The 23468-nt window shown below is 46.9% G+C and overlaps 1 protein-coding gene across 10 annotated transcripts in view; it reads right to left on the bottom strand.

The window, feature by feature from the left end:
• RAD54L2 (RAD54 like 2) overlaps positions 1 to 20577 on the bottom strand; it is a 127827-nt gene extending 107250 nt beyond the window's left edge. For 6 of the 10 annotated variants that reach the window (XM_077992963.1, XM_077992965.1, XM_028844184.2 and 3 more), the window contains exons 1-2: positions 20354 to 20577; positions 17618 to 17770 (exon numbers count right to left, since the gene is read on the bottom strand). The gene's annotated coding sequence lies outside the window, so the exon portion shown is untranslated. The remainder of the gene's footprint in view (positions 1 to 17617; positions 17771 to 20353) is intronic. The other 4 variants (XM_077992964.1, XM_077992958.1, XM_077992961.1 and 1 more) reach the window with 2 other exon arrangements.
• Positions 20578 to 23468: the final 2891 nt, after the last annotated feature.

The raw sequence follows: 23468 nt of genomic DNA, 5'->3' as shown, positions 1-23468 counted from the left end.
ATAATTTTGATTAGAAAAAAATAGTCTTCCTCTAAACATCTAAGAAATTTTTCAAACATTTAATCTAAGAAAAAATTTAAAACATTTAAAACAGGAGCCAACTGACAGATAAGACCAGGTCACACGTCTCTGGTGGAGAAACTGGCTCTGAAAGCACAGATTAGGTCAATCAGTAAATTCTACTTTGCCCTAATCAGCTTACAAGCCAGACTTCATAAGATTCATAAACAAATCGGCCAGGGGTGGTGGCTCACACCTGTAATCCCAGCACTTCGGGAGGCTGAGGCAGGTAGATTGGTTGAGTTTATAAATTTTAGACCAGCCTGGGCAACACAGTAAAAACCCTCTCTCTACAAAATATACAAAAATTAGCTGGGCATGATGGCACACGCCTGTGGTTTCAGCTACTCCTGGGGCTGAAGTAGGAGGATCACTTGAGCCTTGGGAGGTGAAGGTTGCAATGAGCAGAGATTGCGCCACTGCACTCCAGCCTGGGCAACAGAGCAAGACCTTGTCTCAAAAAAAAAAAATAGAATGTTCTTTTTTTTTTTTTTTTTTTTTTGAGATGGAGTTTTGTTCTTGTTACCCAGGCTGAAGAATAGTGGCACAATCTTGGCTCACTGCAACCTCCGCCTTCTGGTTTCAAGCGATTCTCCTGCCTCAGCCTTCTGAGTAGCTGGGATTACAGGTGCCCACCACCATGCCTGGCTAATTTCTGCATATTTAGTAGAGACGGTGTTTCACCATGTTGGTCAGGCTGGTCTCGAACTCCTGATCTCGTGATCTGCCCACCTCAGCCTCCCAAAGTGTTGGGATTACAGGCGTGAGCTGCCGTGCCCAGCCAGAATATTCTTATTAATTAAAGATAAACACTCAGTGTCAATGTCTAGGATCTAGCTTTAAAATATGCCAACAACAGCCTGGTGCAGTGGCTCACACCTGTAATCCCAGCACTTTGGGAGGCTGAGGCAGAAGGATAGCTTGAGCCCAAGAGTTTTGAGACCAGCCTGGGCAATGTGGTGAGACCCCATCTCTACAAAAATTTAAAAATTAGCTGGGCATGGTGGTGTGCACTTGTAGTGCCAACTACTCAGGAGGCTGAGGTTGGAGAATCCTTTGAGCTGCGAGGTCAAGGCTGCAGTAAGCCATGCCACTGCATGCCAGCCTGGGCAACAGAGTGAGACCCTGTCTCAAAAAAAAAAAAAGTCAACAACAACAAAAATTAGGGAATATATTGAAAAAGATGGGGAAGGATTGAAAATTGTTGAAACAGGGTGACAGGTACATGAGGCTTCATGATGCTATACTCTCCACAGCTGTACATGTATGCCACACATGTGCAACATCCCTCCCAGCAAGGATGATGGGAAAGGGGAAGTTAGTCAGAACAAGGGAGAATAAACATCAGGAAAAGAATCTTTGGTACAGGCAACTAGGAACTCACCTCAGAGATATTGCTCAGGAGGAATGTAGGACTAAGCCAGACAATAAAGGATTAAGAGATATATAGGCCAGGTGTGGTGGCTCATGCCTGTAATCCCAGCACTTTGGGAGGCAGAGGTGGGCAGATCACCTGAAGTCAGGAGTTCGAGAACAGCCTGACCAACATGCAGAAACCCCGTCTATGCTAAAAATACAAAATTAGCCAGGCATAGTGGCGCATGCTTGTAATCCCAGCTACTCTGGAGGCTGAGGCAGGAGAATCACTTGAACCTGGGAGGCAGAAGTTGCAGTGAGCCAAGATCACACCACTGCACTCTAGCCTGGGCAACAACAGTGAAACTCTGTCTCAAAAAAAGAGAGGGAGAGAGAGAGAGATAAAGCTTCTGGTTGGCACTGAGCGAGGTGGCCCACACCTGTAATCCCAGCACTCTGGGAGGCTAAGGCTGGAGGATCACTTGAGGACAGAAGTTTGAGACCAGCCTGGGCAACATAGGGATACCCTGTCTCTACAAAATAAAAAATAAAAAGTGAAATCTAGCCAGCCATGGTGACACCCGCCTAAGAGGATAGCATGGGCCAGGGAGGTTGAGGCCACAGGGAGCAGACTGTACCACTGCACTACAGCCCGGGTAAAAGAGCAAAACCCTGTCTCAAAAACAAAACAAAACAAAAAAGCAGTTGGTAAGGAAATGGCAGTAAAACTTAATGAGAGGATGATAAAAAATAAACCAAAGGAGGACAGGAAGGAGAAGGTTAGGCTATCATGAGAGGCACAGAGCTAAGCAGTTACTGTGGTCCTACTGTTATGTAGGAAAAACAAAAGGGGAGGGGATCAAGGCTAGGAAAAACTATAGGAGGACCTTAGAAAGGATGTAACAGGTAAATCAAGGTTACAGAAAAAACAGGAATAGATAAAATTCAATTCAAGGGGTTAGACTGAAAAAACAATGAAGACCATCTCTTCTGGGAGAATGAATATAGAGAAAGGTAACATTCTGAAACTAGAATGCAAAAGGGGCCATGTAATACCACAGTTAAGGGAGGAGGCTCTGACATTCAACCATTTGACTTTGATCTCAGCTTGTCACCGTCACTGAAGTTGACATAAGTAAAGTACTTGTGTCTGGGGGTAAATACAGACATATGCTGTTTCATTACTGTCAATGAAATGAATCTAACTGTAAAATAATTAGAGATTTATTCTGAGCCAAAAATGAATGACCATGGCCCAAGGCACGGTTTCAACAGGTCCTGAAAACATGTGCCAAAGGTGGTTGAGTTACAGCTTGGTTTTATACTTTTTTTTTTGAGATGGGGAGTCTCATTCTGTCACCCAGGCTGGAATGCACTGGTGCAATTTCAGCTCATTGCAACCTCCGCCTCCCTCGGGTTCAAGCAATTCTCCCGCCTCAGCCTCCGAGTAGCTGGGATTACAGGTGTGCAACACCATGCCTGGTTAATTTTTGTGTTTTTAGTGGAGACAGGGTTTCACCATATTGGCCATGCTGGTCTCCAACTCCTGACCTCAGGTGATCTGCTCCCTTTGGCCTCCCAAAGTGCTGGGATTACAGGTGTGAGCCACTGTGCCCGGCCAGTTTTATGTATTTGAGGGAAACATAAAACATCATCTCAGTATCTGTGAAGTATGTATCAGTTCTGTCCAGAAGGTAGCACAACTACAGTGGGGGAGGGGAGAGGCTTTACAGATCACAGATTAAAAGATTTTCTGATTGGCAATTGGCTGAAAGAGTTATCATCTAAAAACCTGGAATCAATAGAAAGGAGTGTCTGAGACCGCCACAATGGCTCACACCTGAAATCCCAGCATTTTGGGAGGCTGATGCGGGCGGGTCACTTGAGGCCAGGAGTTTAAGACCAGCCTGGCCAACATGGCTAAACCCTTTCTCTACAAAAAATACAAGAATTAGCCAGGTATGGTGGCACACACCTTTCATCCCAGCTACTCAGAAGGCTGCAGCAAGAGAATCGCTTGAACCTAGGAGGCAGAGGCTATAGTGAGCAGACGTCGTACCACTGCACTCTAGTCTGGTAGAGAGAGGGAGACCTTGTCTCAAAAAAAAAGAGAAAAGAAAAGAAACGAAATGAGTGTCTGAGTTAAGACAAGGGATGGTGGAGACCAAGGTTCTTATTATGTAGATGAAGTCTTAAAGGTGGTGCCCTTAGAGGCAATAGATGGCAAATGTTTCCTAGTCAGACCTTTAAAAGGTACTAGACTCGGCCGGGCGCGGTGGCTCAAGCCTGTAATCCCAGCACTTTGGGAGGCCGAGATGGGCGGATCACGAGGTCAGGAGATCGAGACCATCCTGGCTAACACGGTGAAACCCCGTCTCTACTAAGAAATACAAAAACAAAATAGCCGGGCGAGGTGGCAGCGCCTGTAGTCCCAGCTACTCGGGAGGCTGAGGCCGGAGAATGGCGTGAACCCGGGAGGCGGAGCTTGCAGTGAGCTGAGATCCGGCCACTGCACTCCAGCCTGGGCTACAGAGCGAGACTCCGTCTCAAAAAAAAAAAAAAAAAAAGGTACTAGACTCTCAGGTAATCTCTCCAGGACTGGGAGAACCTGGAAAGGAAAAGATCTAGTTGTGTTCATAGAGACTCTTTACAGATGCAAATTTTCCACCACAAATAATGGCTTTGCAGATGTCAAAATATAGCGAAGAAATATATTTTGGGTAAAATATTTTGATTTCTTCATCTGACTTTTATTTACTTATTTTTTGAGATGGAGTTTCACTCTTATTGCCCAGGCTGGAGTGCAATAATGTGATCTCGGCTCACTGCAACCTCCGCCTCCCGGGTTCAAGTGATTCTCCTACATCCTGAGTAGCTGGGATTACACCTGTGCACCACCACACCCAGCTAATTTTTTTTTTTTTTTTGAGAGAGAGAGTCTTGCTTTATCGCCCAGGCTGGAGTGCAGTGGCGTGATCGCGGCTCACTGCAACCTCCGCTTCCATGGATTAAGAGATTCTCCTGCCTTAGCTTCCAGAATAGCTGGGATTACAGGTGCGTACCACCAAGCCCGGCTAATTTTTGTATTTTTTGTTTTTTTTTTTTTTTTTTTTTTGAGATGGAGTCTCGCTCTGTCGCCCAGGCTGCAGTGCAGTGGTGCAATCTCAGCTCACTGCAAGCTCCGCCTCCCGGGTTCACACCATTCTCCAGCCTCAGCCTCCCAAGTAGCTGGGACTACAGGCGCCCACGACCACGCCTGGCTAATTTTTTGTATTTTTTTTTAGTAGAGATGGGGTTTCACTGTGTTAGCCAGGATGGTCTCGATCTCCTGACCTCGTGATCCGCCCATCTCGGCCTCCCAAAGTGCTGGGATTACAGGCGTGAGCCACCACGCCCGGCCTAATTTTTGTATTTTTAGTAGAGACGGAGTTTCACCATGTTGGTCAGGCTGCTCTCGATCTCATTTCACCATGTTGGTCTCTTGACCTCGTGATCTACCCACCTCGGCCTCCCAAAAGTGCTGGGATTACAGCCATCACGCCCAGCCTACAGAGATCTCTTTTATGAGAAGAAAAGCTGATCAATGCAGCGAATTTCACTGTTGTCTTATTTTCAGAAATTGCTACAGCTACTCCAATCTTCAGCAATCACCACCCTGATCAGTCAGCAGCCATCAATGTCTAGGCAAGATCCACAACCAGCAAAAGGATTCCAAGTCCTGAAGGCTCAGGTGATTGATTTTTTTTTTTTTTTTTTTTTTTTTGAGACGGAGTCTTGCTCTGTCTCCCAGGCTGGAGTGTAGTGGCACAATCTCGGCTCACTGCAATCTCCACCTCCTGGGTTCACACCACTCTCCTGCCTCAGCCTCCCAAGTAGCTGGGACTACAGGCACCCGCCACCGTGCCTGGCTAATTTTTTGTATTTTTAGTAGAGATGAGGTTTCACCATGGTCTTGATCTCCTGATCTCGTGATCCGCCCGCCTCTGCCTCCCAAAGTACTGGGATTACAGGCATGAGTCACTGCGCCTGGCCGGCTCAGGTGATTGATAACATTTTTTGGCAATAAAGTATTTTAAAATGAAGGTATGTACATTGCTTTTTTTAGACATAATGCTATTAGGAACTTAATAGACTATAGTATGGTGCAAACATAACTTTCTTTCCTCTAAGATGAGATCTTGTTCTGTCGCCCAGGCCAGAGTGCAGTGGTGCAATGATGGCATACTGCTGCCTCAAACTCCTGGGCTGGCAAGTGATTCTTCCACCTCAGCCTCCAGAGTATCTAGGACTAAACAGTTGTACACTGCAACACTCGGCTTTTTAAAAACTTTTTTGTAGAGGCAGGGTCTCGTTATGCTGCCCAGACTGGTCTTGAACTTCTGGCCTCAAGTGATTCTCCCATCTCCACCTCCCAAAGTACTGGAATTATGGACATAAGCCACTATGCCAAGCCTGTACACATAACTTTTTTTTTTTTTTTGAGACGGAGTCTCGCTCTGTCGCCCAGGCTGGAGTGCTGTGGCCAGATCTCAGCTCACTGCAAGCTCCGCCTCCCGGGTTCCCGATAACTTTTATATGTACTGGGAAACAAAAAAATGTGTGTGACAGGCTTTACTGCAATATTTGCTTTATTGTAATGGTCTAGAACTCAACCTGCAATATCTCCAAAGCATGCCTGTATACAGTATGTGAGCTGCTATTATTATTATTAGTAAAACCAAAGATAGGCCGGGTGCGGTGACTCACACCTGTAATCCCAGCACTTTGGGAAGCCGAGACAGGTGGATCATGAGGTCAAGAAACTGAGACCATCCTGGCCATCATGGTGAAATCCTGTCTCTACTAAAAATACAAAAATTAGCTGGGTGTGGTAGTGGGCACCTGTAGTCCCAGCTACTCAGGAGGCTGAGACAGGAGACTCACTTGAACTTGGGAGGCGGAGGTTGCAGTGAGCCGAGATTGCACCACTGCCCTCCAGTCTGGCAATAGAGTGAGACTCCCTCTCAAAAAAAAAAAAAAAAAACGAAGTTAAAATTCATAATAGTCAAAAACTTCTCACAAATCAACAAAATAAATTAAATCAGCCAAAAAGTTGACAAAGGACAAGAAATGAATACACAGATGAAATAAACACGTGAAAAGATGCTCATCCTCTTCAATAAAGAAATATAAATAAAAATTAGTTACCTAGGCTTCAAATTGGCAAAGATTCAAAATATTGATTCCCTGCCTGGCATGGTAGCTCACACCTGTAATCCCAACACTTGCGGAGGCCAACTGGGGAGGATTGTTTGAGTCCAGAGGTTCAAAACCAGCCTGGGCAACACAGTGAGACTTCATCTCTACAAAAAATGGACATAGTAGTGAGCGCCTGTAATCCCAGCTACTCAGGAGGCTAAGGTGGGAGGATCACTTGAGCCCAGGAGACAGGTTGCAGTGAGTCATGATCATTGTGCCACTGCACTCCAGCCTGGGCAAGAGTCAGACCCTGTCTTTAAAAAAAAAGAAAAGGCCAGGCACGGTGGCTCGTGCCTGTAATCCCAGCATTTTGGGAGGCCGAGGCGGGTGGATCACGAGGTCAGGAGATCAAGACCATCCTGGCTAACACAGTGAAACCCCGTCTCTACTAAAAATACAAAAAATTAGCTGGGTGTGGTGGCGGGCGCCTGTAGTCCCAGCTACTCGGGAGGCTGAGGCAGGAGAATGGCATGAACCCGGGAGGCAGAGCTTGCAGTGAACCGAGATCTCACCACTGCACTCCAGCCTGGCAACAGAGCAAGACTCCATCTCAAAAAAAAAAAAAAGAAAGAAAAGGAAATGTATCCTACAGGCTGGGTGCAGGGGCTCATGCCTGTAATCCTTGCACTGTGGGAGGCCGAGGTAGGTAGATCACTTGAAGTCAGGAGTTCGAGACCAGCCAGGCCAACATGGTGAAACCCCACCTCTACTAAAAATACAAAAATTAGCCAGGCGTGTGGTACACGTCTGTAATCCCGGCTACTTGGGAGGCTGAGGCACGAGAATCACTTGAACCCAGGAGGCGGAGGTTGCAGTGAGCCGATATCACGCCACTGCACTACAGCCTGGATGATAAAGTGAGACTCCACCTAAAAAAAAAAAAAATTAAATTAAATTAGGCCGGGCATGATGGCTCATGCCTGTAATCTCAGCAGTTTGGGAGACCAACACAGGCAGATCACTTGAGCCCAGGAGTTCAAGACCAACCTGGGAAACATAGCAAAATCCCATCTCTACAAAAAATACAAAAATTAGCTGGGCATGGTGGCATGCACCTGTGTCCCCAGCTTCTCAGGAGGCTGAGGCAGGAAGACTGCTTGAGCCTGGGAGGTCAAGGCTACAAAGAGCTATAATCACACCACTGCATTCCAGCCTGGCTGACAGACTGAGACCTTGTCTCAACAACAAAAAAGATTAAATGAAAAAAAAAAGTCACAGAAAGGTAGATAGACTGTGACCCCATTTCTGTACAAAGGAATTACTTTCTCTTACACATGTACACACATCTGTTAGTATGACTATCACTCAGGCTGGAGTACAGTGGCGCCATCTCAGCTCACTGAAACCTCCACCTCCTGGGTTCAAAGGATTCTCGTGCCTCAGATTCCCAAGTAGCTGGGATTACAGGCATGTACCACCACACTGGCTAATTTTTATATTTTTAGTAGGGACAGGGTTTCACCATGTTGGCCTAGCAGTTCTTGAATTCCTGGCCTAAAGTGATTTGCCTACCGCAGCCTCCCAAACCAAAATGCTGGGATTACAGGTGTAAGCCACCGTGCCTGGACTTTATTTATTTATTTATTTTTAGAGACAGGATCTCACTCTGTTGCCCTGGGCCAGAGTGCAGTGGCACAATAGCAGCTCACTGCATCTTCTACCTCCCACGGTCAGGCAATTCTCCCACCTCAGCCTCCTGAGCAGCTGGGAACACAGGGGCGCACCACCACACTGAGCTAATTTTTGTGTTTTTGTAGAAATAGAGCCTCCCTATGTTGCCCAGGCAGGTCTCGAAATCCTGGACTTAAGTAATACACCCGTCTCAGCCTCCCAAAGTGTTGGGATTACAGGCATAAACCACTGCACCCAGCAGGCCTAAATTCAAGGTAGTTAACAATGAAATATCAAATTATGGTTTCCTTTCTCTATTTAAAAATGCCTGAATTTTACTGTACTCATACATTGTTTATGTGACCAGAGAAAAAAGGTCAAGGACTTTCTAAAAGCAAGAGACTGGATGACGAAAGTATGGTGAGAGAAAGAATGGGGAAAATATTTGCGAACACAAGCCCTAAAATGAGGTCACTGGTTCAGCGCCTGGGGAAAAGGCACCTTTGGGAAACATGCAAACAGCTGCTGTAGGAAATGGGATCCTTAGGAGGCAGCACAGGAGCACCCTGAGGGGCAGAGAGAGCTCAGCTCAAGTGAGGCAGTAGGAACTGCTAGCAACCAAGATAGCACATGTTCCTGACTGTCCAGAAACACTAGGAATGGGCAGCCTAGGGGCAGTGAAAAGCAGCCAGGCAAGAGAATTCAGAGATAGCAACTAGCATAGCCGGCAGAGCACAAAGGGAGGCAAAGGGTTCTAATACCTGGGGAAGGAACACTGGAACTGTGGACCATGACCAACCAGAGCTAAGCTAGTAGGGGAGGTAGGTGAAACACAGAGAAAGAAAAATGAAGAGATAGGGTGTGGGGGACAGTGGTACTGGAAGGCACAATGACAGCAGAGCTCAAGCCAGAATACATCCATTTTTCTTCCCTCTTTTTGACTCGCTCTATCACCCAGGCTGGAGTGCAGTGGCGTGATCTTAGTTCACTGTAACCTCCACCTCCCGGGTTCAAGTGATTCTCCTGACTCAGCAATACCGAGTACCTAGGATTACAGGTGTCCGCCACCACGTCTCGCTAATTTTTGTATTTTCAGTAGAGACGGGGTTTCACCATGTTGGCCAGGCTGGTCTCGAACTCCTGACCTCAGGTGATTCCCCTGCCTCGGCCTCCCAAAGTGCTGGGATTACAGGTATAAGCCACCGCACCCAGTCTTTTTCTTCCAATTTCTATACAATATACATTAGGAGAAAGGCTCCTACTTGTTTCATGGGCCTCAATTGCAGAACTATCTCCACCTGGTTCTGGATTTTTCTCCTGACCACTAAGCAATCTGTGAAGACAGTAGAGCTCCCTCTAGTTTCCTCCAGCAGCCAGCTCTTCCAGAGTTACTGGGCTGCTAGGCCGGGAGCGATGATCCACGCCTGTAATCCCAGCACTTTGGGAGTCCAAGGCAGGTGGATCACCTGAAGTCCAGGAATTTGAGTCCAGCCTGGCCAAATGGCAAAACCTATCTCTACTAAAAATACAAAAATTAGCTGGGCGTGGTGGTGGGTGCCTGTAATCCCAGCTACTCGGGAGGCTGAGGCAGAGAGAATAGCTTGAACTCAGGAGGCGGAGGTTGCAGTGAGCTGAGATCGCGCCATTGCACTCCAGCCTGCGCAGAGCGAGATTCTGTCTCAAAACACAAATACAAAAAACTTAGCCGGGCGTGGCGGCCCGTGCCTGTAATCCCAGCTACTTGGGAGGCTGAGGCAGAATCGTTTGAACCCCGGAAGCAGAGGCTGCAGCGAGTGGAGGCAGCGCCACTGCACTCTAGCCTGGGCAACAGAGCAGGACTCATCTCAAAAAAAAAAAAAAAAAAAAAGCAGAGTTACTGGGCCGCTAGAGCAGAGATTCTACTCACTGTGTAGCACTATCTTCCTTGTGAGTATCCCCTATTGGCCAGCAGCCTGAAATAAGGGGTGACTGCCATGCCAAACTGAAGCCCTAACAATATCCTATAAGGATATAAAAAGAGATCTAAACTTAGCATCAGAAAACAGGCAGCAATTCCCAGCTTTTCTTATTATCAGCTCTGTGTACTGGAAAGCAAGCCACTTCACCTTTTCGGGTTTGCTTCCTCATCTGTATAATGGGGATACTTGCCTCACAGGGTTGTTGGGAGGATGAAGTAAATATATATATGAAAATGCTGGCCGGGCATGGTGGCTAACGCCTGTAATCCCAGTACTTTGGGAGGCCAACCAGGCAGATCACCTGAGGTCAGGAGTTCAAGACCAGTCTGGTCAACATGGTAAAACCCCATCTCTACAAAAATACAAAAATTAGCTGGGCATGATGATGGGTGCCTGTAATCCCAGCTACTCAGGAGGCTGAGGCAAGAGAATCACCTGAACCTGAGAGGCAGAGGTTGCAGTAAGCTGAGATCGCACCACTGCACTCCAGCCTGTGCAACAGAGCAAGACTTCGTCTCAAAAAAAAGAAAGTGGCAGGGCACGGTGGCTCAAGCGTGTAATCCCAGCACTTTGGGAGGCCAAGACGGGCGGATCACGAGGTCAGGAGATAGAGACCATCCTGGCTAACACGGTGAAACCCCGTCTCTACTAAAAAAAAACACAAAAAACTAGCCGGGCAAGGTGGCGGGCGCCTGTAGTCCCAGCTACTCGGGAGGCTGAGGCAGGAGGACGGTGTGAACCCAGGAGGCGGAGCATGCAGTGAGCTGAGATCGCGCCACTGCACTCCAGCCTGGGCGACAGAGCAAGACTCCATCTCAAAAAAAAAAAAAAAAAGGAAGTGGCTGGGCACAGTGGTTCACACCAGTGATCCACACCAGTGATCCCAACATTTTGGGAGGCCAAAGTGGGCAGATCACCTGAAGTCAGAAGTTCGAGACCAGCCTGCCCAACATGGCAAAACCCCATCTCTACTAAAAATACAAAAAATTAACCGGGCGAGGTGGCGGGAACCTGTAATCTCAGTTACTCGGGAGGCTGAGGCAGAAGAATCACTTGAACGCAGGAGGCAGAGGTTGTGGTGAGCTGGGATGGCGCCACTGCACTCCAGCCTGGACGAGCAAAACTCTATCTCAAAAAAAAAAAAAAAGAAGTATTTTACAGGCTGGGCACGTCTGTACTCCCAGCACTTTGCGAGGCCAAGGTGGGTGAATCGCTTAAGCTCAGGAGTTCGAGACTAGCCTGGGAAACATGGCAAAAACCTCTCTCTGCAAAAAATACAAAAATTAGCTGGGCACAGTGTCACATGCCATTAGTCCTAGCTACTGAAGAGGCTGAGGAGGGAGGATGACTTGAACAAAGGAGGTGGAGGCTGCAGTGAGCTGAGATCATGCCACTGCACTCCAGTCTGGGTGACAGAGCCAGATCCTGTCTCAAATGTAAAAAAAAAAAAAAAAAAAGTGTTTTATAAACAGAATACGTATGCAAAGTATACTTATCACAGTAAAGCAAACATTTTTCATTTCTGCCTACTACTGATGGTACTACAAAACCATAAGCACATGTTAGTACCTCCAATGTGCCTCCACTGGCTGAAATTTTCTGTGTTTGTATCACTTTCAACCTATATGATAACATCTTCCTTCTTTTTTTTGTTTTTGAGGCAGGGTCTTACTCTGTCGCCCAGGCTGGAGGATAGTGGCACAATTACAGCTCACTCCAGCCTCTGTCTCTGGAGTTCAGGCAATCCTCCGACCTCAGCCTCCTAACTGGGACACTGGTAGCTCAGATGTGGCCCATAACTTCTAGGTGTGTGTCACCTTGCCCAGCTAATTTTTATTTAATTTTTATGTAGAGATGAGGTCTCACTATGTTGCCCAGGCTAGTCTTAAACTCCTGGGGTCAAGCAACCCTCCCATGTCAGCCTCTCAAAGTGCTGGGACACTGCACCTGGCCAACCAACAACTTCCTTTTTTTTTTTTTTTTTTTTTAAAGACAAAGTCAAGTCTCACTCCGTTGCCCAGGCTAGAGTGCAGTGGTGAGATCTCGGCTCACTGCAACCTTTGCCTCCCAGGTTCAAGCAATTCTCGTGCTTCAGCGTTCCAAGTAGCTGAGACTACAAGGCGTGCGCCACCACGTCCAGCTAATTTTTATATTTTTAGCAGAGACGGGGTTTCGCCATGTTAGCCAAGCTGGTCTCAAACTCCTGACCTCAGGTGATCTGCCTGCCTCAGCCTCACAAAGTGCTGGGATTATAGGCGTGAGCCACCGCCCCCAGCCTCAACAACTTCCTCCTAACATCTCGACGCTGCTCACAAAATGTCATCAATTTTTAACAGCTACTGCCAAATTTAAAGTGCCTCAGTGTTTTTGTTTTTGTTTTTATTTGCGATGGAGTTTCGCTCTTGTTGCCTAGGTTGGAGTGCAATGGCGCGATCTCAGCTCACCACAACCTCCGCCTCCCAGGTTCAAGCGGTTCTCCTACCTCAGCCTCCTAAGTAGCTGAGATTACAGGCATGTGCCAGCACACCCAGCTAATTTTGTACTTTTAGTAGAGATAGGGTTTCTCCATGTTGATCAGGCTGGTCTTGAACTCCCAACATCAGGTGATCTGACCGCCTCAGCCTCCCAAAGTACTGGGATTACAGGCGTGAGCCACAGTGCCTGGCCCTCAGTTTTCCTTTTTATCTGATATCAACTTTTATCTTTAACCTAACTACAGTTACTTTACATGCTTTTATTTTCTGCAGTCTGCTATTTTATCACTTGCATGAAAGAATAATTGCATTTGGCTGGGCGTGGTGGCTCACGCCTGTAATCCTAGCACTTTGGGAGGCCAAGGTGGGGGGTGGGGGCGGGGATCACCTGAGGTCAGGAGTTCAAGACCAGCCTGGCCAACATGGCAAAACCCTGTATCTACTAAAAATACAAAAATTAGCCAGGCGTTGTGGCACATGCTTGTAATCCCAGCTACTTGGGAAGCTGAGGCAGGAGAATCACTTGAACCCAGAAGGCAGAGGCTGCAGTGAGCTGAGATCATGCCATTGCATTCCAGTTGGGCTACAGAGAGAGACTCTGTCTCTAAAAAAAAAAAAAAGAATTGATGTAGGCTTTGATAAGTTTCCTAACACCCAGCCTTCAATAGGGATTTCTATGCAGTCTAATCACCCATAAAAACTAATTTGATTGGGAGGCCAATGCAGAGAGATCACTTGAGCCCAAGAGTTTGAGACCAGGCTGGGCAACATAGTGGGACCCCGACCTCTACAAAAAATATAAAAATTAGCCAGGCAAGGTCATGCATGTCTGTACTCCCAGCTACTCAAGAAGCTGAGGTGAAAGGATTGCTTGAGGCTGAGAGGTCAAGGCTACAGTGAGCTATGATCATGCCACTATACTTACTCTAGCGTGGGTGACAAAGAGAGACTCTGTCTCAAAAAAAAAAAAAAGTAAAAATTAAAAAAAATCTTAAAAAACCTAATTCAGGCCGGGCGCGGTGGCTCACGCCTGTAATCCCAGCACTTTGGGAGGCCGAGGCGGGCGGATCACAAGGTCAGGAGATCGAGACCACGGTGAAACCCCGTCTCTACTAAAAATTACAAAAAATTAGCCGGGCGCGGTTGTGGGCGCCTGTAGTCCCAGCTACTCGGGAGGCTGAGGCAGGAGAATGGCGTGAACCCGGGAGGCGGAGCTTGCAGTGAGCCCAGATCGCGCCACTGCACTCCAGCCTGGGCGACAGAGCGAGACTCTGTCTCAAAAAAAAAAAACAAAAAACAAAAAAAACAAAAAAAAAACAAAAAAAAAAAACCTAATTAATTCAAAGTAATTTAGATAGTATACTCAAGTTATTTTACCACTAAGATCCAGGAGGGTGGCTAGGCGCGGTGGCTCACGCCTATAATACCAGCACTTAGAGAGGCAGAAGCAGGCAGATCACAAGGTCAGGAGTTCGAGACCAGCCTGACCAACATGGTGAAACCGTCTCTACTAAAAATACAAAAACTAGTCAGGCATGGTGGCACGCACCTGTAATCCCAGCTGCTCAGGAGGCTGAGGCAGGAGAATCACTTGAACCCGGGAAGCAGAGGTTGCAGTAAGCTGAGATAGCGCTACCACACTCCAGCCTGGGTGACAGAGCAAGACTCTGTCTCAAAAACAAAACAACAACAAAAAAGATCCAGGAGGGTAAATAAATTGGCACAATTCTGTAATTTCTAGGTAAATAACTCAGAACATACAGCTCCAGACACTTCAGAATTAGTACAGTATTAGACTGAGCAGAAAACGGATACAGATAATTTTACAGTCACTGAATTCTAACCCCTGAATAAAGTTTGTTCAAATAATTGTATTTCCTGAATATGGTGACACTGAGCTCAGATAGGTCTCCAAAAGGCCAACCAGGCAGCAAAAGTCACAATATCCTAGTGTTAAATCCATTACCCATTCCCAGGCCAGGCGCAGTGGCTCATGCCTATAATCCCAGCACTTTGGGACGCCAAGATGAGCGGATCACTTGAGGTCAGGAGTTCAAGACCAGCCTGGCCAACATGGAGAAACTCCATCTCTACTAAAAACACAAAAATTAGCCAGGTATGGTGGCGTACCTATAGTCCCAGCTACTTGGGAGGATGAGGCAGGACAATAGCTTCAACCCAGGAGGTGGAGGTTGCAGTGAGCCTAGATTGCGCCACTGCACTCCAGCCTGGGCGACAGAGCAAGACTCCATCTCCAATCAATCAATCAATCAATCAGGTCATTCCCCATTCCCAGCAGGTGGTGGCTCACCAGTAGTTAGTTGTCTAGATACCCTGTGGCCCAAACTAGTCACTTCTTTACATATGAGGACAAAGCACTCAGAGCAATAAATGGCCTGCAGATCAAACAATACCAATGAAGAACTGTCACATTTTCTCCCAAAGGAAATGTTTGCAAAACCCAAAAAAAGCAAGTAATAGCCCTCCAGCCTCAAAATTATGAACATATGAATAAGCAACACATTCTCATAACAAAGTGTTGCCTTTAGCAACCTGGAAATACAAAAGCGGAGATACTGCTTCAGCCAGGATCAGATGCAGCCACGAAGTCAGAACTCTCATCACATCACTAGCTCCACGGTGAATTATTTCCTGTTATTTCATAAGCAAAGGTTATTCATTTGTTCACTCAACAAACATTTGCCAAGTAGCTACCCTGTGCCAGAAATGGTCAGGTGCTGGGATATAAACAAGGCAAGCTCCTGCCTTCAAGTAGGTAATAAACTAGGTATGGGAAACACACAAAAAAATACCAAAATATGGTAAAAAGGAATTTGAGGAAAAAAAATAAAAATAAATATAATTAAAAAAAAAAAACCAAACCTTAGCAGGACAGAATGATTATAAAAGCTTGCACAGACTGCAATGTCATACAGAAGAGAGGCATTCTGCTGAACCTGGAGGGAATCAAGGAAGGCTTTTATTAAGAGAAGGTGGTGCCTGAACTCCTGGCTCAAGCCTTAGAGTCAGCCAAGCTGTAGAATGGAGAGCAAAGTATCACAGAAGGAATAGCCTGAGAATGCTGGGACCTTCAAGGAGTTCACTATAACTGAGCCTCACATGCCAGAGTAATTGTGGCAGGGGAGAAAGGAAGATAAAGAAGTGGCCAGGTGATAAAGGTCCTTATGAGATGCTGAAGCAGATACAGGCCAGGATCTAGATGTTCAAGACCAGAGGTATATTATTTACTCTTATCTGGAATTAAAGACCACCAGAATGGAGGGGGCATTTGACTACAGCAAGACTGCAAGAAATTAGAGACCAGTTATTTCTTTTTTTTTTTTTTTGAGACAGAGTCTCGCTCTGTCGCCCAGGCTGGAGTGCAGTGGCGCGATCTGGGCTCACTGCAAGCTCCGCCTCCCGGGTTCACGCCATTCTCCTGCCTCAGCCTCCCGAGTAGCTGGGACTACAGGTGCCCGCCACCTTGCCCGGCTAGTTTTTTTGTATTCTTTTTAGTAGAGACGGGGTTTCACCGTGTTAGCCAGGATGGTCTCGATCTCCTGACCTCGTGATCCGCCCGTCTCGGCCTCCCAAAGTGCTAGGATTACAGGCTTGAGCCACCGCGCCCGGCCCAGTTATTTCAAATCACTTCTGGCCTCTACTTATTTTTCTCTTAAATATTAGTGGGACTTTTTTTTTCCTCTCTTATTGGGAAAAAATAAAACTGAAAATTCTATAACTAAGTCTGTGAGCCGTCTGTTCATCAAAAACATGCCTGAACAGAGTGCTAGATTCTACCAAAGTAGCCCCAATTAAAGAAGATGACAAATCTCTCCTGCATCTGGAGAATTCCTGGCAAAAACACCAAAGCCAGGTCTCTGGTGCCAGCAGAAGAAAGCTAGAAAAATGTCCTGATCGGGGCGATACAGAACACAATGCTGCCTGGTACACCGTAGTGTTCTATCAATGGGAATGCCCATGGTTCCCAAAGAACATGCCAAACGGTTACCTCCTGGTTTCTCCATACGAACTGTCAGGAAAAAAACCTTCTACTGCCAGGAATGACCTTGGACTTTATCGTGTGGACTCCTGCCTACCAGCACTGAATAAAGACAATCTCAAAATTCCCTCACCTGTCCGGAGTGCCAACAGGTACAGACAGCTGCCTTCCTCACCAGACAAAGAAACTGGGCACTTGAACCCTGCACAGCACCACAGCACCCAGCCACATTCCTACTATTAATACTACTGAGATTAGAGGTCCTATATAATAATACACATTAACTACTACTGACAGCCAGCACTGACCACCCCCAAAGCTTGAGGCCCTCATCTCCAGTCCTCAATGCAATCTGCAAAGAAGGCTGTATTAGGCCTATGTTACAGATGGAAAAACAAAACAAAACCAAAGCTCAGAGAGGTTAACAGTTTATCCAGGGTTAAAAATTGAGCAATAAAAAGTGTGAAGACTCCAAAAACCAAGCTCTTCCCATTGTACCAGACATTTCTTCTCTCAGGCTTTTTCTAAAGAAATAGAAACACTCTAAGCCTTATTTCCAAGAGTTTCTGAAGTTGATCCATTTAACTAAGAGGTGGCCAAAAACATTTATTTAAGCAATCACCTTGCCTTCAAGGCAACAAATAAACAAGTTTTTATTTTCTTTGATCAAGTGAATAGTCCAGATAGAAAACGAGATATTTTGAAGAATTCACTTATTATCTAAATACCTTGATTTTATATTTCTTCATTTATTTTTGCCCAAGATACATACACAGAGAGATAGAGAAGACAGCAAAAGGCAGAATTTCATTTTACTAAATCAGAATGAAGAGTAACAAAGCAAAAACATTCAGATTTACGTTATATTTTATGCAGTAAAAATGAAGAGACAAGTGACTTTCAAACAGACTGAGCCTTACCTCAATCTTACTCCTCCTGTTCCAAGGGACAGCACTCCAGGTGATCAGCAGACACTCCCAGCCTACATACAGTGAACCAGACACAGGGGATAAGCAACGCCTTCATGCTCCCAAAACCACAGTGGGAAGGAGTGTGATGGCTTCCTAGGGAATCTGAACACATATAGTATTTGTAAATCACTGCTCATTGAGACATACACCAAAACAAAATGTTTTACCTGTGGTTTGTCTACAGGAGTACTTAAAATTAACAGGTGTATAAAATAATGCAAAAATAATCCCATATCAACATGAACTCACAGTGATAGCTAAACTTTTTCCATGAAGATGTTAAGATAATTAACTGTCACCAGTCAAAATTAATACATTATAAAAACTTTATTCAATGGCTTTACTGATTACAAGCTTGATATACCTGAATCACTTCTTTCTTCAAAGACCTATAACCACATGTAAACCAGGAACTACCACTAATAAAATGTTAAAAATACCATCAGCATTTTGGAGGTGCCCAAAGCAGTACCTGGCATAATGCAGTCAATGTTGGTTTATGAAACAATGAATGGAGAGAGAGAAAGAATACCACTTTTTTTTTTTTTGTGAGTCGGAGTCTCGCTGTGTCGCCCAGGCTAGAGTGTAGTGGCACAATCTGGGCTCATTGTTACCTCTGCCTCCCGGGTTCAAGTGATTCTTGTGCCTCAGCCTCCAGAGTAGCTGGGATTACAGGCACATGCCACCACACCCAGCTAATTTCTGTATTTTTAGTAGAGACAGGATTCTGCCATGCAGGCTCGAACTCCTGACCTCATGCGATCCACCTGTCTCGGACTCCCAAAGTGGTGGGATTACAGGCGTTAGCCACCACACCCAGCCAAGAGAGAAAGAATACCATTGAAGAAAAATAATTATTTAAAGCTTAAGAAAAAAGATAATGTTTACCATAATGAGAACTCTCAGTACAACAAAAACAGAATTACCTAACATTGCACTTGAAAGTTTATACTAGACTCCAGTTAGGCTATACTTCCTACCACTCTAAACTCAGAAGGTACAATGATTCTGATACTGTTTCTGTACATGTTGGGTTCCCTTTATACCTCACCTACAGCCAACACACCAACTTTTGCCTGAATAATACATACAGAGCTCTGGCCCACAGCTGCAGGCCTCAGAGTTGGAGTTTGCGTACTGTCTTTCAATGATACAGATTGTCACAGGGAGACAGTGTACAGGCCAAATTCACTGAAGATGGATAATACTTCTAGTGAAGACAATGTCCTGTGAGAGTAAACAAGGATGCTGAAATGAGAGTCACTAAGATTTAACAGATTCAACAAACTCACTTCATGGCAGTAAGAGAAGATGAAATTTCATGGATTTAAGCATGGAAAGACCATTTAACAACATAAATGTTAAGGTTTTCCTATCCTTCTTTAGTGTTGCACACATTAAACAATGGCACACAAATTAGTGAAAAGAAGCTTTTAAATTAATTTAGATTTATAAGAATTGGACTAAAAATGCCTGGAACTTACATGTATGATGAAGTCTAAGTTTGTCTATCATTTCAAACAATAGCCACAGTGCTGAAAAGAAAGTATGAGTCACAATTCAAAAACAACGGAGGAAAGAAAAAAATGAACAAAGAAAAGCTGTGGATCCAAATACCACAAAGAAATTCCTTACTTAAAATGTTGTCAAATGACAACCACCACTCTGACTTGGAGTAAGAAAGAAAGGTCCACACTGTCCTCTACATGGGAACAAACTCATCCAGCCCCACATAACCCTTCCAGTTGCATATACCTCAATGTTCAGCCACCAATATAGTCAGCCACAATCCCTAGCAAGCAACAGGAATCCTAACAGATAATGAGTCACCCACTCCCACGCAGTAAGAGGTCATTCTCCATCAGGAAGCCCACTCTGCAAAGTTTCCTTGTTCATCTCCCAGGCTGCCACCACCATGACCCAAATAAAGCTGATTCTCCAATCTCAGTAGCCTATCAACCCTCGTCTACACTCCCCAAACCACAACTCCCACCAGCCTCACCCTAACGACAAGACAGCTAGCACTACTCACCGTGTGTCACTACTCACTCTTCTGATAAGTTCCTTGCCTGAGAACCACTCCTCGTCAGGGTGCATCAAGGCCCCGGAGGATCCAGTTCTCTGCTTAACTCTCCTGTGCCCAGCTGAGCTCCTGCCTTTCCAGGAACTAATCACCAGTTACCTCAGACAAGCTAAACTCTCAATGCCTCTTCTGCCCCAGCCCGACCGCAGTCTGCCAAATTCCCAGACCTCAGGAGAGGGTGGCCGGGAAACGCGTCCAGATGCGCCTTAGAGATTAGACACACAGAGGCCCCTAAAATTCCAAATACTTCCCCTACCCCACACCGCGCTCTGGTCATCCTCCGGGGCGCCAGCATCCAGCGCCAAAAGCGCAGGGCGACCACAGTTAGGTCTCCGTGTCCCTATGACTCCCTTCCCCGGCTACGAAATCCTCAAATATCAAGCCTCTGAGGCCCCGGGTCGAGGCCCAAGACCCCCGCCAAGCCTCCGGTCACTGGAGTTTCCCGGGTGGGACCCCGTGTCCCGAAGGCCCGGGGTGCTGGGTCCATCTAGCTGCCCCGAGCCACTGCATGCCAGGGGCCCAGGCCGCGTCTCCAGTCGGTCCCCATTGTTGCGGGACCCGGCGGCCCCGACCGGGAGCGAGGAACCGGCACCGGCTCTCACCTCCTGCGCCGCGGCTCCGGGCCGCGCCGGACCGCGCAGGGCCGAGGGACCTCACGTTCCGCTGCGCCCGCCTAGGCAAAGTCTGCGGCGGCGGAGGCGGAGGCGGCGGCTGAGGCGGGAAGCAGCCGGCCAGGCCCGGGCGCAGCGGGCTGGCTCTGGCCGAGCGTCGGTCTCCACCGGCGGCGGCGCTCGCCAGCCTCCGCTCGCGGTCCGCGCCAGAAAGCGTCCCCCTCCCGGCCCGCGCGCCCGACCGCACGGACGGGAACACGCGCCGCGGAGAGGAAAGTTCCGCTGAGAGCCGACTGAAGGCAGTTCCCCGCCGCCGGGTGTACGGCGATTCCTGCCTGGATGGGACCGTTTCTGGAGTGAATGCCGTACGGAAATCCCAAGCCAGAAGCTGCCTGAGAATGGTTCTAGGGGTGGGTCCAACGGAATGGTTTTGCACTCGCCAGCCATTTAGCGCCTCAATTGAGCCGCAGTTTCTCCTCATTTCTCATTGGGAATAATCTAGGCGGCTTGTTAGAATTGAATGAAGTGATGCGAATACCTCGCTCAGAGATAGGGAGCTCTACACTGGGGTTACGATCGTTACTGATCCTGCCAATGCTGCTGCTACTATTGCCTCCAACGTAGGTTGTGCTCAGCCCTCAAGGGCCCTTGAAATTATGCGCACCATGTAACTCTTCCTTTTTCACCCTCGGTCCCCACCTAGCATCCTGTTTCCTGTTAAGCTGTCTTCAGAATTCCCTGGAAGAGAAGCAGAAGCAAAACGGGGCTTTCTTGATTGTTGACACTCAAGTGGAGGTTAAGAATGCAGGTTCTCCTTCCTAAAGTTGGGAATTACTGCCATGTGGGCTCCAGTTACTGATGGGACTATAACAGCTCTCTCTGCTACAGCCTCAGGTTCTCTTCTCCTCTTCCCAAGACTTGAATGTTAACAAAATGATTTTTTTTTTTTTTTTTTTGAGACAGAGTTTCGCTCTTGTCGCCCAGGCTGGAGTGCAGTGGTGGGATCTTGGCTCACTGCAACCTCCGCCTCCCGAGTTCAAGCGATTCCCCTGCCTCAGACTCTCGAGTAGCTGGGATTACAGGCGCCCGCCACCAAGCCCGGCTAATTTTTTGTATTTTTAGTAGAGACGGGGTTTCGCCATGTTGAGCAGGCTGGTCTCGAACTCCTGACCTCAGGTGATCCGGCCCACCTCGGCCTCCCAAAGTGCTGGGCCACCAGGCGTGAGCCACCGCGTCCGGCCCACAAAATGGTGTTTTAAATTATGAAAGTGGATCTTTCTTTGAAGATTTTGTATTTTATTCATGAAATCAAGAGGATAACAATTCCTTTCTCGTCCCCACTTCCCTTTTCTTCTAGGCCTTCACACCTCTAAGACACCAGATGCAGTTATTTTTGGAGCTAACTATCGATGGGAATTAGGTCTGCAGAAGGTGTTCCAAAAAAATATCCTAGATTTAGGCCGGGCGCGGTGGCTCAAGCCTGTAATCCCAGCACTTTGGGAGGCCGAGGCGGGCGGATCACAAGGTCAGGAGATCGAGACCACAGTGAAACCCCGTCTCTACTAAAAATACAAAAAATTAGCCGGGCGCGGTGGCGGGCGCCTGTAGTCCCAGCTACTCAGGAGGCTGAGGCAGGAGAATGGCGGGAACCCGGGAGGCGGAGCTTGCAGTGAGCCGAGATCGCGCCACTGCACTCCAGCCTGGGCAACAGCGTGAGACTCCGTCTCAAAAAAAAAAAAAAAAAAAAAAAATCCTAGATTTCAGGTGTTCTCAAATTTCCCATTTTTACATATCCCCTTGGCTTCTGAGACACATATATGCCTGATTTTCCATGTATATTATTTTCTGGAGGTAATGAAAGGGTTCTGCCTGTCAAAAGGCACTTTGCTATCTGATATGGATCTGTGTCCCCACCCAAATCTCATGTTGAATTGTAATCCCCAATGTTGGAGGTGGGGTCTGGTGGGAAGTAATGGGATCATGGGGGTAGATCCTTCATGAATGGCTTAACACCGTGCCTTTGGTTCTCTTCTGGTGATGGTGAGTGAGTTCTCACAAGATGTGTTTGCTTAAAAGTGTATGGTGCCGACTAGGCCTAGTGGCTCACACCTGTAATCCCAGCACTTTGGGAGGCCAAGGCAAGTAGATCACCTGAAGTTAGGAGTTTGAGACCAGCCTGGCCAACATGGCAAAACCCTGTCTCTACTAAAAATACAAAAATTAGCCAGGCATAATGGTGCGTGCCTGTAATCCCAGCTACTCAGGAGGCTGAGGCAGGAGAATCACTTGAACCCAGGAGGTGGAGGTTGCAGTGAGCCAAGATTGTGCCACTGCACACCAGCCTGGGCAACAGTGAGATCGTCTTTAAAAAAGAAAAAAAAAAGTGTATGGCACCTCCCCCCACTTCTCTTTTCCTCCTACTCCAGCCTTGTGAGGTGCTCGCTCCCCCTTTGCCTTCCTCCATGCATGTAAGTTTTCTGAGTCCTCCCCTGAAGTCTAGCAGATGCCAGCATCATGCTTTCTGTACAGCCATGAGCCAATTAAACCTCTTTATAAATTACCTAGTGCCAGGCATTTCTTTATAGCAGTGTGAGAATAGACTAATAGAGTGTCCCTTCTGGAAACAGCAGGCTCATGGGTTAGAAAACAGCACAGTCAAAGCCTCTGGAAGATACTCTGCTCCCTCAGGTGAGAGGAACTTCATCCTAGGTTCTTCAGAGGCAAAGGATGCCTCAAAAGCTGGTTCCAGCCAAGTGCAGTGGCACATTTCTGTAGTCCCAGCTTCTCAGAAGGCTGAGGCAGGAGGCTCACTTGAGCTCAGGAATTCAAGTTCAGCTTCGGCAATATAGCAAGACACTGCCTCTTAAAAAAATAAATAAAAATTTTAAAAGGCTAGTTAACTTCTCTCAAGCAGCCTGAGGTCAGATCAGCATTCCAATCCCTCCCAGCTTCACGTCTTGCATTTTACCCATTTGGCCTCTTAGCTGGGACTCTCTGGGTGACACAGAGAGCAGATTTGGCCTCAAGAATTGCAAAGGGTTCACATGAGAGCCCCAGAGACTACCAAAGAGAGAAGAAAGAAACCAGTCAGGTTGGTCAGATTAAA

This window comes from Macaca mulatta, chromosome 2, assembly GCF_049350105.2.
Source record: "Macaca mulatta isolate MMU2019108-1 chromosome 2, T2T-MMU8v2.0, whole genome shotgun sequence".
In the NCBI taxonomy this organism is placed as follows: domain Eukaryota; kingdom Metazoa; phylum Chordata; class Mammalia; order Primates; family Cercopithecidae; genus Macaca; species Macaca mulatta.
Note: the sequence above shows the minus strand (reverse complement) of the source record. Positions and strands in the feature narration are given on the sequence as shown.